Source organism: Aquarana catesbeiana, linkage group LG13, assembly GCF_042186555.1.
Source record: "Aquarana catesbeiana isolate 2022-GZ linkage group LG13, ASM4218655v1, whole genome shotgun sequence".
NCBI lineage: Eukaryota > Metazoa > Chordata > Amphibia > Anura > Ranidae > Aquarana > Aquarana catesbeiana.
In genome coordinates this window covers 88046960-88063248 of record NC_133336.1, presented here as the reverse complement: position 1 = coordinate 88063248, position 16289 = coordinate 88046960, and the positions used below count along the sequence as shown (strand labels likewise).

Sequence of the window (16289 nt, the reverse complement as noted above, 5' to 3'; positions counted from 1 at the left end):
GGAGCATAGGAAAACGATGCTGTGGGGACCAGTGGCGGTCTGTAATGCAGGGTGCCGCCCCCATAATCCATGTGTCCTACCCCCTAATACAAATGTGGGGCGCTGGACGCATGGATTCCAATGGGGTTCTTTTTTTTCTTTTTTTTCTTTTTAGAAGCACGTTAGAGCCAGAGGCTCTAATAGGCTTCAGAAAAAGGTGAGCTTGGGGAACAGAGCACTGCGCCCCAAGCACACCCACGTGTGACAATAGCGAATTAATATTCGCTATTGTCTTTCTGATTTTCCTCCCGGCCAATCAGGAAGCAGCTCCTGAGACCCGACTGGCCAGGGAGTCTTAGGTCTCCCAATCCTGTCTCAGGACACACTGGCCAATCATGTCTCAGGACACTTCCTGTTCGGCGAATGGGCCGGATCTTCATTCCCCCTGCCTACCAGGTGCAGGTCCGGTGTCTGCAGAGATCACCGCCCTCCCCTGTCCGCCGTTTGTCTCCCGGAGGGGTGGTGTTTGCGGCAATCGCCGCCTTCCTGCTAGCCCTTCATCTAGCGATCACCCGTCTGGGGGGGGGGGCTGGCATTAGTTTGCTGCCCCCTCCGAAATATTTAGCACCAGCCGCCACTGGTGGGGACTGATCTCTAGTGGTGAGGAAGATCAGGTAAACACATTTTCTTTAAAAAGTGCCCTAGTCTTAAACGAGCCATTAACCCTTGCAGGGCAGGTACAGCCCCACTACAAGGGATAATATTTAGGTTTCCGGGAGTTGGGTTTTAAGTCATCTTGGATCTTTTTCATTGTATAATAGAGAAATAGAGAAATCTAAACCTCATGAAAAATTTTACTTTGTCAAAGGGTCAGTCCGCTTAGAAGTAATATTTTACTTATAGTTGGGCTGAGTCATTGGCTGCCATGTATATTTCTTGGAGATTTTAGCAGTCAGGGCTCCCTGCCAAAGTTCCCAGCTTAGTGCACAGTTGAGCCTCATTTTTCCTACTCTACTACCCACATTATCACATGGATTCAAAACTCTTCAGAGAAAAGTTCACCCTCGTTATTGCTGTGTAACATAGCTGTCCCAGTGCATTGAAAATTAGTTTTTGCATTTACTATAAGACAAAGCTGATTGCCATGGCTATATGAAATGCTGAATTCACGTCTTCTTAGATTTTAGCCATCTGTGCCAATATCTCATGAGAGGTTAAACTCCCAGAACAGTAAGCCTTTTTGTATTAAAACGAGCCTGCTGCTGTTGACACAAGAATAACAGTGTTGATGAAAAAAATATTACTGTAGCTAAATTTTCAGTACTATTCACATCAAGGAAGATTAAATGTTGCCTTAAAATGGATAAAACCACTAAATGGATTGCATTTAGTTTATCAAAGCATGTTGTATTGAAAACAATTTTTGTGATGTATTCTTCTCTTCTATATTCTGTTTTTTTCACCTTTTTTCATCATTTTATCTTGGCTCTATTGATCTCCTCTATCTTCATTGCAGCCACTTCCTGTTTATATGTACATGTCATTGTTCAGGGTAGCCTCCGGACAGTGACAGCACGGTAACATACCTGCACAGTGAGCGTCAGTATGGCCACTTACAGTCTCTACCAGCAGTGGATGTGACAGGGTGGAAACGCAGGAGAGCAATTGGTAGACCAGAGTGCTGTCACCTTATAATAGAAAGAGCCTAAACAAGGGCCTTCAAAGCAAGAATACCAAGTATTATTTTAATGACACCCTGTCAGGTTCTAAAAAAAAGGCAACTGAAACTTCCTTTGCAAGAGAAGAGGTATTCATAGTCACTTCTTCAACATCCTATGTGTCCCCCCCCCCCCCCCCCCCATTCTAGCACTACAGTCTCCACCAGTCATTTTAGAATTTAATACATAGGGGAGCTTCAGATTCCTTTGTCCCTCTTGTGCACTGTGGCTTGATCCTCTGACGTCACTGCTGTGTTTTGAAGGGACATAAGTACATTCGGAGACCACCGACACCTAGACCCGGTTCTCTAGTTAGGAGAAGGTTTTCCATCAGCCTGAAATAACAGACATTCGGATCCAGTTTATGGTCATCTGATGCATGCATACTTGTCTATGCCTAATATTTTCATCCTTTAGTGATACCCCGCTGTATACTTGAGGTTGAACAGCCATTGCATTACCTAGTTAGTTCTACTAAAGCAGGCTGCACCTGGTTCAACGACAGGAGTCACAAACTGAGAAAGATGAACTTGTGCAGCACAGCTAGGGACATCCATAGCCAGTGATTTTTAATGGCTTTTACCCAAAGGGACTCTGATAGGACTCATCTGACCACCTTAAAACGCACCTTGAAGATTCTGAGGCCACATGGAAAAAGGTGTTATGGTCAGATGAGACTAAAATGTAATTATTTGGCCTCAACATCAAACGATATATCTGGCGGAAATCCAATACAGCTCACCATCCAAATAACACCATTCCTTGGGGGGTGTTCCTCTGCAGCAGGGACTGGAGCACTTGTCAGGATAGAAGAAATATGGATGGGGCAAAATACTGTCAAATTCTTGAGGAAAATCTGCTGCCCTCTTCCAGAAAGTTGTCAACAGGAAGAAGTCAACATGACAACATGACAATGGGGGTTATTTACGAAAGGCAAATCCACTTTGCCCTGCTAGTGCACTTGGAAGTGCAGTCGCTGTAAATCTGAGGGGTAGATCTGAAATGAGTGGAAGCTCTGCTGATTTTATCATCCAATCATGTGCAAGCTAAAATGCTGTTTTTTTAATTTTCCTTGCATGCCCCCCTCGGATCTACAGCGTCAGCGACTTTACTTCCAAGTGCACTTTCAGTGCAAAGTGGATTTTCCTTTAGTAAATAACCCCCAATGACCCAAAGCACACAGCAAAAATGACTATACAGTGGTTGAAGGAGAAAAAGGTGAATGTCCTTGCATGGCTTAGTCAGAGCCCAAACTCTATTGAAAATCTGTGGAATGATTTGGAGACTGCAGTCCACAAACATCACAATTAAATTTAACTGAACTTGAGCAGTTCGACAAAGAGGAGTGGGCAAACATTGCAAAGTATAGATGTGCAAAGTTAGTAGAGACATGTCCCAACAGACCAGGGGCAGATCCAGAGACTAGTCTCGGCAGGGGCACTGCCAGAATTTTTTTTTTTTTAGGGCAATTTATCGGGGAAATGGTTGATATGGTGTCAGGATGATTGAAGCGCATTATTTCTATTATTACATTGTTAGATAAAATGAAATAGTTCAACTCACCATAATTCAGAATCAGTGGGAGCCCCGAGCATGTCACTTGCCACCGTCGCCTGCCACCAGATGCAGCTTGTCACTTGCCACATCGCCTGTCACCAGATGCGGATTGTCACTTGCCACGTCTCCTGTCACCAGATGTAGCTTGTTACTTGCCACATCGCCTGTCACCAGATGCAGATTGTCACGTCACCTGCCACACGCCGCGGATTGTCCCTTGCCACGTCACCTGACACATGTTGCGAATTGTCACTTGCCACATCACCTGCCACACGTTGCGGATTGTCACTTGCCACGTCACTTGCCACATGTTGAGCATTGTCACTTGACACACGTTGTGGATTGTCACTTGTCACGTCACCTGCCACACAGTGCGGATTGTCACGTGCCACGTTGCCTGTCACCAGATGCAGATTGTCACTTGCCACGTCGCCTGTCACCAGATGTAGATTGCCACTTGCCACATCACCTGCCACACATTGCGGATTGTAATTTGCCACATCACCTGCCACACGTAACGGATTGTCACTTGCCACATCGCCTCCCACACGTTGCGGACTGCCTCTTGCTGTGTCACTTTCCTGCTAAGGTGGTCTCTTGCTTTGTTCCAGAGTCAGGCAGCAGATTACCAGTCAGGCAGCAGAGGGATGATGTCCCGCGGCTGCCTGCACAGTGGGGGCGGAACTGCACTGCAGGGATGCAGGGCGGGCGCCGGGCGGTGAGAGATGATGTCATCTCTCTGTTCCCCCGCCCGCCGGCTCCCTGATTGGCCAGTTGTCCGCTCACCCACCGAGCCGCCCAGCTGCTCACCCGCACTCTCACCCACCCGCCGAGCCTCCTGCCCACCAACCGCGCTGGCTGACAGCCTGGCCTACCTAGCCGCCCGCTCTCACCCGCTGAGCCACCCGCCCACTCACTCACCCGAATTCTTGGGGAGGGAATTGCCCCTTTGCCCCCCCCCCCCCCGATGCGCCCCTGCAACAGTAATTAAAGCAAAAGGTGGTCCAACAAAATACTGACATAAGGGGTGATCTTTTCCAACTCAGTGATTCTGTTTTTGAATTTTTTTCATTTTTTTTGACATGTTGATGTTATATCTTTCACTAGGATGTTATAAGTTGCACTAATAAATACAGCTGGATAAAACAAAAACTGTGTATGGCTTTATTTCCGACTGCAAAGCAACAAAATTAGATTATTTTAAAGGGGGGTGATTCTTTTCTATACCCATTGTATTTTTTGCTTTGAATAGAGTGGTGAGAGGTGTATTTATCATTCACCTACTTTCTTTGTCTTGGTTATCCGCGTCATGAAGATTAAAAATTTTACAGTTCTCAGTGAAACAAAAAATGAGGAGAAATTTAAGGTGACAGCTGTCTTGGAGGAGAGTTCTCCTCACAATGTGGATATATCTTCTCACTTCCAGTTGAGACGCCATGACACAAAGTAAAAGGAAATCTTCCCAAACGGACAGCAAAAATAAACTGATGAAATTTTAATCATTCTCTACTCTATGAAAAATTGTTAGTGTTGGCTATACATAAAGTCATATTTTAGCATAAGCATTTTTTGTAAGTCCAGTAGTTCCCATGTGATTTGTTTTTACCTAATTTTAAATACACAAATGGGGCTTTACAGCTAATATAATATCATTCTAAACCAGGTCTTAAAACTTTTAAAAACATGATGGCTATAGTACTGTGTTAAATAAATCCTCCTATAGTAGCCAAAAAGTCTGGAAGCATTTCTTACACCATATTAGCCCATAAATGTGTGAGATTCCTAACTGGAAGCATTACTAATAAAGCTCTGGTCAGGAAAGGGCATTTGTAAGGATCTGAACCTAGACCCTTATGCTCTTATAATATTGCAGTCTTGCCCCTTAGCGATAGATGTGTGTGCTGCAATTTAATTGAATTCTCCCCCTGAGCAAAAATGTCAACCCAGTGTCAGAATGTAGGGCCCCCATGGAAGTTGACCTTTCTCCTGCCTAAGTTTCAGGCTGATAACTGATGTTCTGTGCTGTTGGAGTTCATATCTGTTATTAAAAAGGGGGGGGTTATTTCTTTCTGTGTAATCCTGATAGAATCTTAAGCCCCGTACACATTGGTCGAATGTCCGGAGACAACAGCCTGACTACAAGTAGGTAATAAAAGAAAATAATAATAATAGGTAAATAAAGATTAGGGCTGGCCATAGATAAGTCATTTTTATTCGTACTTGATTCCTCCATCCACACACTCGATGTGAATGGGAGAACCCTCCCTGCTGAGCTATTGTATTTTGACAGTGGGGACACTTCCCTGTCATTAGAATATACTGATAAACACTGCCACGCTGATCAAGCAGCAAAAATACGACAGGGCGGTTGTACAGAAGTCTATCGGTAGATGACATGGATCAAAAATTTAGTCAGAGTCTGCTGAACGAGCCGAATTTCAATCCATGTATGTCCCAGCTTAAGTTGAGGCTGCACTGCTATAGCAATTCAAGAACAGAGATTTAGATTATTACAAATACTTGGAGATTGGTACTCTTACCCCTGACATGAAATAAATATGTGGACTGCTAATGCTGAACTTCTAAAAAGTCTAGCTGCCTTTCTGTGCCTCAGTATTTCTGAGTCACAGACAGTGGTGGCTGGTGGTATTTTTTCTTGTGGGGGGTGGCAAACAATTCACCCAATCTTGCCACTCGCCGGTCGGGTCACAGGCAGCCCCCCCCAGTTGGTCGCCAGCCCCGCACTTACCCCATCTAGGTGGCGGTCAGCGATTCCTCCGGGTGGCGGCTTTACCCTGCGTCTCCGCCTTCTGGGCTTCATTGCAGCTCCCCCTGCGTCTCCACCCTCCTCCTCCTTGGCCGGGAGGAGAATCAGAAACACAATAGTGAATATTAATTCGCTAATGTCACACAAGTGGGTGGTGCGCCCCGAGCCCACCCTTTTTTTAAGCCAATTAGAGCCTCAAGCTCTAATCATGTGCTTCAAAAAAAAAAAAACCCCATTGGAATCCATGCGTCCAGCGCCCTGCATGTAGATTAGGGGCCAGGTGCATGGATTAGAGGGGCAGCGCCCCTGCACCTCGTATGGACGGGCCGCCACTGATAGACCTGTAAGAAATATGCAGCAACTGAAAATCAATTTCCTATCACTACACTAAAGTACTGAAGCCAAATCATCAACTAGCATTTTTAGGTCAGCTATGGCAGTTTACATTTATCTCTCAGTCCGCAATAGTGTCATGATTGGTACTCATTGGTACTCATTACTTTTTTCTTGCATGTATGGCGGGACCTTGATTTTATCACATAAATTCCAGCTGCAAAGAATCCCACTGCATTACATATACTAATAATAATTCTGGTAACACTGATTATCTCATGACAAGGTCATTTGAAAGTCATTGGGATATATTAGGCAGCGAGTAAACATGTTGTCCCTGAAGTTGATGTGTTGAAAGCAGAAAAATGGGTATCACAGTTTGTTGTGTATGGGGCTGCGAAGCCACAGACCGGTCAGGGTGCCAATGCTGACCCGTGCCCACAGCCAAAAGCCCCTACATTGGGCACGTGTGTATCAGAACTGGACCATGGAGCAATGGAAGAAGATAACCTGATGTGATAAATCATGTTATCTTTTACAGCATGTGGATAGCTGGGTGCGAGTGTATTGCATACCTGAGGAAGAGGTATGGCGTAAGCAGAGGCGGCTCTAGGCTTTGTGAGGCCTTAGGCAAAACTTACACATGGGGCCCCACGGACTGGGACGCTCCGTGATGAGGCCGCTATTCCTCAGGCTGCAGGCAGTATCTGATTTGTCCGTCAGCTCCTAAGCCACAGAGTCCCAGTGGGGGTAGGTGGAGCCGCCGGCGTCAACTTCAGTGATTGAGAACAGGCAAATTAGGCGGCCGCGAGGCCCCTGTGAGTGCGAGGCCTAAGGCGACCGCCTAATTTGCCTAATTAGAGAGCCGCCTCTGGGCGTAAGGATACAGTATGGGAAGAAAGAATGCCAGCAGAGGCAATGTGATGCTTTGGGCAATGTTCTGCTGACAAACTTTGGTTCCGGCCATTCATGTGGATGTTACTTGACATGTACAGTACCACCTACCTAAACATTGTTGCTGATCAAGCACACCCCTTAATAGAAAAGGTATTCCCTGACAGTGACCTCTTTCAGCAAGATAAGGCACCGTACCAAGCTGCAAAAATGGTTTAAGAATGGTTTGAGGAACAAAACAGGTTTGATGGGTTGACTTGGTCTCCAAATTCTCCAGATCTCAATCCAATTGGACATCTGCAGGATATACTGGAAAAACAAGTCCAATCCATGGAGACCCGCCTCGCAACTTACAGGACTTAAAGGATCGGCTACTGATGGCTTGATACCGGATAGCTTAGCATACCTTCAGAGGGATTGTGGCATGAATGCCTCGACAGGTCAGGGCTGTTTTGGTGGCAGAAAGGGCTGTTTTGGGTGGTTAGTCAAATTATTATGGCTGATCGAGAGATATATATATATATATATATATATATATATATATATATATATATATATATATATATATATATATATATATATATATAGACACACACACACACACTTGGTCAAAAGCGCATTTGTTAGGTCATGGTTGGATGACAAGACCTGGCTAGCAATTAGTGTTCCAGTTCATCTCAGCGGTGTTTAACATGATTAAAATCAGGGCTCTGTGCAGGCTATTCAAGTTCCTCCACACCAAACCTGCAAAACTATGACTTTATGAACTTGGCTTTGTGCACAGAGCACAGTCATACTGGAACAGAAGAGAGCCTTCCTAAAACTGTTAACACAAGGTTGTAAGTGCACAGTTGTCTAAAATGCCTTTGTATACTGTAGCATTAACCTTTTGCTGGAAACACCTACACTCAATATTTGGAGGGGTGTTCAAATACTTATGGCTGTATAGGTAGGGGTTATGATCTGCTAGCCACAAACCTCTGGAAATAGATATATAAATATCTAAATATCTTCCCAGTACATGATTCATGACCACCCTTTCCAGGGGCAATAATTTCAATTATAAATATTTCGCAATAATTACTAACTATACCATAGAGAACATCTTTCCTTGCATTAAAGTCTAACTGTAGCCAGACAATTGTCTTTTAGTTTTGGATAAAGTGAGAAAGGGACAGAATAAACCTAAAAAATGTGGGATTTTGTATATAAAATTGATATTTATTGTAGAAAAATTACATAAAAAATCTCATGTTGAAATTACAAAACATTGCATCAATGATATTATCAATATTATCAATATTGCACAATTGACTGTTGACCATGAAGTGGTAGTCCCCATTGACATGGACATTCATTGTACTGTTCATTTCAGCAATCGGCTGAATGCAACGCGGAGAGGAATGGTGTCAAATAAACAAAAGGGGGGAAATGACATGGACATTCATTGTACTGTTCATTTAAGCACAAGAGAATCCATTTTGTTCTCACTGTTGAAATGTGTTCTGTAACCTTCACCTAACACACAGACACATCTACTAAACACTCTCTACTCCCCCCTCCCTTCTCAAGGTTTTACTTTTGCAATTGTTCTATTCGCTAGTTTTTTAATAATATATTTCTATTTGTTAGCTTTTAATAACATATTTCTATTTGTTAGTTTTTAATAACATCTCACACCACCCCTTTCTTATCTATGTATAAAATAACATGTAATAATACATTTTTCACTGAACGGACATTTTAAACACAGTGATTGAGTCCTGTGAATCTGTTCCTGCAGCTGCAGTATTAACTTTGTTTTAGAGTCCCAATCAGAAATCAGTCATATCAGCTTTGTGAGTCATAACAGGAGTTTGGCAGAGTCTCCAGAAGGAACCGCGCTTCGATCGGGATCATCGGGAAACGCAGACCTCAAATGCTGGCTAGGTAAGCTGCCCTTAAGCTTGCTATATTTCTGCCTTTTCCTATGTATCCTATCTGTCGGTTCTCAAGGAAACCAGACCACTCTCGGACCTTTCTGGTTGGGTAACGTGTGTGTGTGTGAATGTGTATGTGTCCCCCTTCACGGGTTGGACTCTGCTAGGACCCTTATGAACACCCAGGGAGCTGTAGCAAGCCCAAAGGGTAGAGCCACAAACTGAAAAGTTCCTCTACTGCAAATCGTAGGAACCTCTGATGAGGCTGAAAGATAGGTATGTGTAAATACGCGTCTTTTATATCGATAGAGGCTAGAAAGTCTCCCATCTGGAGTGAGGCTGCTACTGAGCGGACAGACTCCATCTGAAAGGACTGGACCACTAAGATACTGGTTCAGGGATCTTAGGTCCAAAATGGGCCTTCTGTCCCCGTACAGGAACCTCTACAATCACTCCTTGATGTCCTAAATAATGTAGTGCCTGAAGCAATAAATCTCTTTTTGGAGGATCCGAGGAAACGCTGGATCTTAGAAACCTCTGAGGGGGAACCAGCTTGTAACCGCAGGATATAGTTGAGGTGACCCACTTGTCCTGAATTATTGTTCTCTAAATGTCCGCAAAGTGCAGCAGCCTTCTCCCCACCCGATAGAGTGGGAGCATCCCCTCAAAAGGAGGGCTTGGTGGTGGGTTTAGAAGAGTTTTGGACCCAGGGCTTTTTCTGGCCCTGGCCTTGCGGCTTACCTCTGGCTCTAGCACCCTGTTGGCAGCGGAACTGCCTCGGCACTGAGATACTTGAGGAAGCAGTCCCTGAGGTTTTAAACGAGCGACACCTGGTGCTTTTCTTCACAGGAAGTAGAGAACTCTTCCACCTGGAAATCTTTTGGCTATATTTGTCCAAATGATCACCAAATAAATGTTCCCCATCAGTGCCGGGACAAGGTCATCTAGAGCCCAGGGCAAACGTGCCAAATTGTACCCCCCCCTAAGATGTATGAGCAAATGTCCCCCCCCCCCCACAAAAAATGAGTTTGCCCAGTCTGCATGTTTACTATCTAAGCAGAATATCCCCCTCCTGCCAGTTCAAATCCGCCCCCCTGCTGAAAGCACAAATCTTTGCCTCCCCCCATCCCCCTCACCTCACATCCTCTCTCTCTCTCAGTATGCCCCCAGCACAAATACCCCACCACCTGCCCAAAAAATTTCCCCCTCCCCTAGCACAAATATTCTACCCCTCAAATTTCCCCTTCGAGCACAAATCCTCTCCCCCTAACTCCAGATTCCCCCCTCCCAGCACAAATTCCACTCCCCCCATCCTAGCACAAAATCCCCCCAAACCACAATTCCTAGCACACCTCTCCTAATCTCTCCTCCTAGAACAATTCTTACCCCATACCGCCCCCCAAATTCCGTCTCCCAACATAAATGTCCTCCCCCCAATCTCCTTGTGGTGCCCCCCCACCTCACATGATACCACGGTGCCCAGGGCAGCCGCCCCTCCTGCCCACCCCTTGTCTCGGCCCTGTTCCCCATGAAAGGGGAACCTACCAATAACTTTTTACAAGGAAGCTTGGCTGATCAGTTCTTAATCCACAAAAGTCTGCGCATATGTACAGACAAGAGAGCCAAATGAGAAACCTTCTGTATTGAATCCTTTAAGGCGTCAACAGTAAAACACAGCGCTTGAGGAATATCTATCTTATTTTCAGCCAGATCATCCTCCTAGTTAGGCCTGTCAGGCCATCTGACCTGATCCTTTATGGACTGGCAGATACCAATTGCTGCAACAGCTGGCTGAATAGCTGAACTGGCCAAAGAAAAGGAAGCCTTTAATAATGTCTCCAATTTCTTGTCAACAGGGACTTTCAAGCCCTGTGCATTATCTACCGGACAAGTCAAGTTCTTTCTTAAGGAAGAGACTGCTGCATCTACGGCTGGCATGCTCCACTTCTTAACAAACGCCTGTTCCAACAGAGGGTGTAAGTGGAAAGCCTGTGCGGCCTGAAGAGGCCTCAGAGACCCCAAAGAGGACCAGGGGGGCTCAGTAACCTCTGCACGAGGCAACTCCGCCAGGCCCTCTACAGAATCCTGAGCTTTTAGCTCTTCCCCATCCTCAACCCATTCCTGCTCCAAAGTAGTAGGCTCCGGGGAGGGGGATCTGTCATGCTTCTTGCCACGCTGCGGGATGGAGGCAATCATGCCAGCAATCCTGTGCTCTAACCCAACTAGGGTCGAGGACAGTTCATCCTTGGTGATAAGGGGTGCAGCAGCGTTGACTGTTGGCACAATGCCAGATAGGCACATCGGCTCAGATTGCCCAGAAGCCTCTGGTCTTTCAGGGGATACAACACTAGGGATACGACTAGGTTCATCAGGAACTACTGACGATATAGGTGTGCCCTTCCCTGTAGTGTTAGTCCCGCTCCTCTTTTTTGAAGACATTTAATAGCCACAAAAAGAGAGTGCCTGGGAATAGTATTAACACACCTCAAAAGGGAGTCCCTTTAATAGGGCTCACCAAGCCCCTATGCAACAATCCTGCTAAGCACCTTTAGCCTGCCAAGCAACATCTGGTGACTCACGTGACCCGAGTAAGGAGAAATGAACCGCTGCAAATGCCTGGTTCAGAGCCTGCTCTGTGTCCCACAGCTGCCTTCTGGAAGCACCGCATGTTTGGCATAGACAGCTTAAATAAGCTGGCTGTGCACCGGAACGTTCTGCGCATGTGTGCACACACGTGGCTGTGTTCGCGAATGATGCAAATCTTTGTGCACCCAGATAAAGGCTACGGCGCATGTGCGGCGAAGCCATGTGCGCCATGCCCGCCAAACAAACTGCTAAGCACAGTGGCACTTTTGCAAATGCACGTGCGCCATGGCGAACCACGGTGAAATGTCACACCATCATGCACCATCATACAGGTAAAAAACAGCCAGACACAAGCAAAAAAGGTACACTTTGCGAACACCCACAGCTAGCCCAAAACTCCCATATGGTCACCGCACACAGGTGTCCAGCCTCTAGCTAGCTTGACTGATCACTGGGACACCCCACAATAAGTAATTAAAGGGGTTTAACTTACCTGTCCAGGCGCAGGGCAGCTTAGTAAACTACGAGCCCAATCTTCACCCATCACGGCAGGTTCTTGTCACTTGAGGACATTCAAGGACTGGGTACCCTTTTCATGTTTAGGGTCCACTCCCTTGGACCTGTACAGCACTCTGCAGGAATGCCTAAGGGCTGTGGTGTCCAGGATTCCACTTCACAGGGTCCAGCACCCGGTGGCCACATTACAGGCAAAACCTCGCAGGATTTTGAGTCTTCTTTGCGAGGCTTGGGTACCATTTATCTAAGCAAATAGAGCCTGTGTCAAATGGATCCGATCGGTCAATCCCTTGAATAATTTAAGAATCGTTTGTGGGACTAGAGACCTGGAGCTCAGAGAGCTCAAACAACCGTGCCATCCACCTTGCAGACACTGGTAAAAAACTGAAGTACATCCTGTATGGGAGGGGTTTACCAGCGTCCATTCGCCTGGAGATGAAGTATAGCCCAGTAGGTAATGAATATTAGCCTAACTCTGTGTCCCATGATGTATGAAAAAGAAAATCAGGTAAACAGAGGAAACATCCTGCATCCGTTGCAATATATATAGTGCAACTATACACAAATGTTAACATAATGCTTTGTCACGCAGTACTTTTGAAATGGATAAAGAATTTTGGAAGAACTAAAAAACTTAGTGCTGGTCACATATCTGAAGGCTTAGACCAGGGGTGTCCAATCTTTTTTCCAAGAGGGCCAGATTTGATGAATAGAACATGCTTGAGGGCCGACCATTTTGCCTGACATTCTTAAACCATTAAAATTTGGTCTAAGTGTGTCCATCCGAGCACTAATACACGGCCCAACAAGAATTCTCTTGCCTTTGTGCTGTGTGTGGTGAATAGATGAGCTTGGGCGTGTTATTTGGATATACCGGATTTAATCTGCTTATAACATGCACCTTCACTTTAAAAATGAAGTTTCAGGAAAAAAAATCTTAAATTTTAAATAAAGAACTGTGAAGCAAAATAAGGGTCAGTGCCCATCAATGCAGCCTAATCAGTGCCCATCTGCGGCCCCCACTCCATTGCCATGAATGTGGCCCCCACTGTATTGACATGAATGCAGCCCCCACCGTATTGACATGAATGCAGCCCCCACCGTATTGACATGAATGCAGCCCCCACCGTATTGACATGAATGCAGCCCCCACCACATTCACATGAATGCAGCCCCCACCGTATTGACATGAATGCAGCCCCCACCGTATTGACATGAATGCAGCCCCCACCACATTCACATGAATGCAGCCCCCACCGTATTGACATGAATGCAGCCCCCACCGTATTGACATGAATGCAGCCCCCACCACATTCACATGAATGCAGCCCCCACCGTATTGACATGAATGCAGCCCCCACCGTATTGACATGAATGCAGCCCCCACCGTATTGACATGAATGCAGCCCCCACCGTATTGACATGAATGCAGCCCCCACCGTATTGACATGAATGCAGCCCCCACCACATTCACATGAATGCAGCCCCCACCGTATTGACATGAATGCAGCCCCCACCGTATTGACATGAATGCAGCCCCCACCGTATTGACATGAATGCAGCCCCCACCACATTCACATGAATGCAGCCCCCACCACATTCACATGAATGCAGCCCCCACATTGACATGAATGCAGCCCCCACCACATTCACATGAATGCAGCCCCCACCACATTGACATAAATACGGCAGCCCCCACCACATTGACATGAATGCAGACTCACCATTGCTGTCAGTGCAGCCTGATTCATGTCCATCTGCAGCCTTGAAGGAGACAGGGAGGGGGCGGGACGAGCGCCAACAGATATACAGGAGAAATTCCTGTTTACACGGCGGCCTCTTTAATTGAAAGTCCCGCCTCCTATGATGGACAAAACAATTGTCCAATGGCAGCGCAGGAGACGGGACTTCCTTTTACACAGGACGCCGTGTAAACAGGAAATTCTCCTGTATCCTGTACGGCGCTTGTCCCGCCCCCTCCAAGGCAGCCAGCATATCTATCTTTTATGGCCCCCGGCGCTCGGGGATTCGTTGGGGGCCACAAAAGATATATATGTCAAAATTACCAGGCGGGCCGTCCGAAACCGGTCCGCGGGCCGCGATTGGCCCGCGGGCCGGACTTTGGACATGCCTGGCTTAGACCATGGGTGCTCAACCTGTGGCCCTCCAGCTGTTGCAGAAACTAAAAGTACCATCATTTCTCTGCCTTAAAGTGGATGTAAACCCAATGTCATCCTTTCTAAACTACTGCCATAGGTGTTATCTATAAGGATATACATGCCTCCTGCATGTATCTTTACCTGTCAAATGTCTCCCCTCTGTCTGTTATGAGAGCCGAAAAACTGCAAATTCTGTGGGTGGGTCTGTTGTCTGGAGCTCGATGGGTGGAGTCGTGATGTCAGTAGACTCCCCGCCCACCTCTACACTCCCCTTGTCAATATGCATTTCTCCTGTGTATTTCTTACACTGAACTTCTGCTATGATCTCTAACATCCAGTGAAAAGACAGGAAAGTAACCACATGACTTCAGCATGCCAAATCATGCTGAGGTGTGGAACAGCCAATCCTTGCAGAGCTGCTGATAAAAGGATTGGGGGAGGGAATTAAAAAATAATGCATGTCTTAGGCTAGTGCATGAGATGTAAATCACCTGTCATTAACAGCAAGGGGGAGGATTTGACAAAGTTTTTCTCTGTTTGTCAAGATTTTTCTAACTGAACAATAAAAGAGGATTGCTCAGAGATGGATTAACTCTGTGTGGCAAGACTGGGCTCAAATGATAGGAAATCTTATACTCTACACTATGACATAAAAAAAAAAAAAAAAAAAAATCGGGTTTACATCCACTTTAAGGAGTCATGCTTGTAACTGTCAGCCATGCAAAGCCTCATGGGACTTGTAGATTTGCAACAGCTGGAGGGCCACAGATTGAGCACCCATGGCTTAGACACTTGGTCATATAATTTTTGCAGAAGGGGTTTTTCAAGAATTCAGGATTTTAATTATCCCATTCAACATATAACGCATGACAAAATACCTAGATAATGAGAAATGATGTCAGCATTGAAGGGATGCTTTGAGTATGCAGCTCTTCACTCTTATAATATCAATATGAGTTCCTGTAAATTTATACATGCTGGCTTGAACATCCTAATAATACACTCATCACTGGATCCTACATTTTTCAGTATTGTCAGAATTGTCATGGCGGTGTATCATTGAAGAACATGGTTTAAAAATAAAGCTTCCTTATACACCAAAGCAACTTTCATTCAAAAGGAGATGAAGTACTATAGCATTTACAGTATATGCCTGTTTGTGTGATTTCCTTTCTATTTGCATTAAGTGATGAAGGGGACCTAGAACAGAATTTTGCTTAGGGCAGATACAGCATTTTTACCATCATGTTATTCTTTATACCTATTCCAGCAAGGCTGTTAACAGTTTTTTGATGACAGCTGAGCATAAAGCACATTGATCCTATGGATAAACATGAACCAATGTTGCCAAACGAAGTAGGTTTTATAGCAACTGAATAAAAGCAAGATAAAAATCTAAGATACGTCATGGTGTGACAGATGGCTGTTCCTCCACTGCACAGCATTGTTCCATCTGCTGCCTTGCACTCCACTACAGAACACAGTTATAATGTAGGGACTAGTGGATAAACCACTGCATGCAGGGAGGACCTTGCATCATGATCTGACACTCCTGGAAGTGTTGAATTCAGAAGATTCTTCAGCTAGCATAGCTTTGCAACAGAGCATAGAATTGCAGCACAGGTTGCGGGGCATGTGAGTTTACAGGATAGTTTTTTTAAAAATTACAGTACACATGAGGAAGGAACATCAGTTCATACTATGGCAAAATATACAAATGACTACTGATTTCCTACATCCACGCTAAAAATGGAAATACTACTGCATAATAATCGGAAGAAAGATTTGACTAAATTCTGTAAATATTAATGCAATTTACAATAACCAAAAATAGTACTTTGCGGTGTAGAATTATAATTGC

At 45.4% G+C, this 16289-nt stretch overlaps 1 protein-coding gene across 1 annotated transcript in view; it reads right to left on the bottom strand.

Annotated features, from left to right (window-relative positions):
* RAB15 (RAB15, member RAS oncogene family) overlaps nt 1-16289 on the bottom strand; it is a 147818-nt gene that overhangs the window by 86515 nt on the left and 45014 nt on the right. The window lies entirely within an intron of this gene.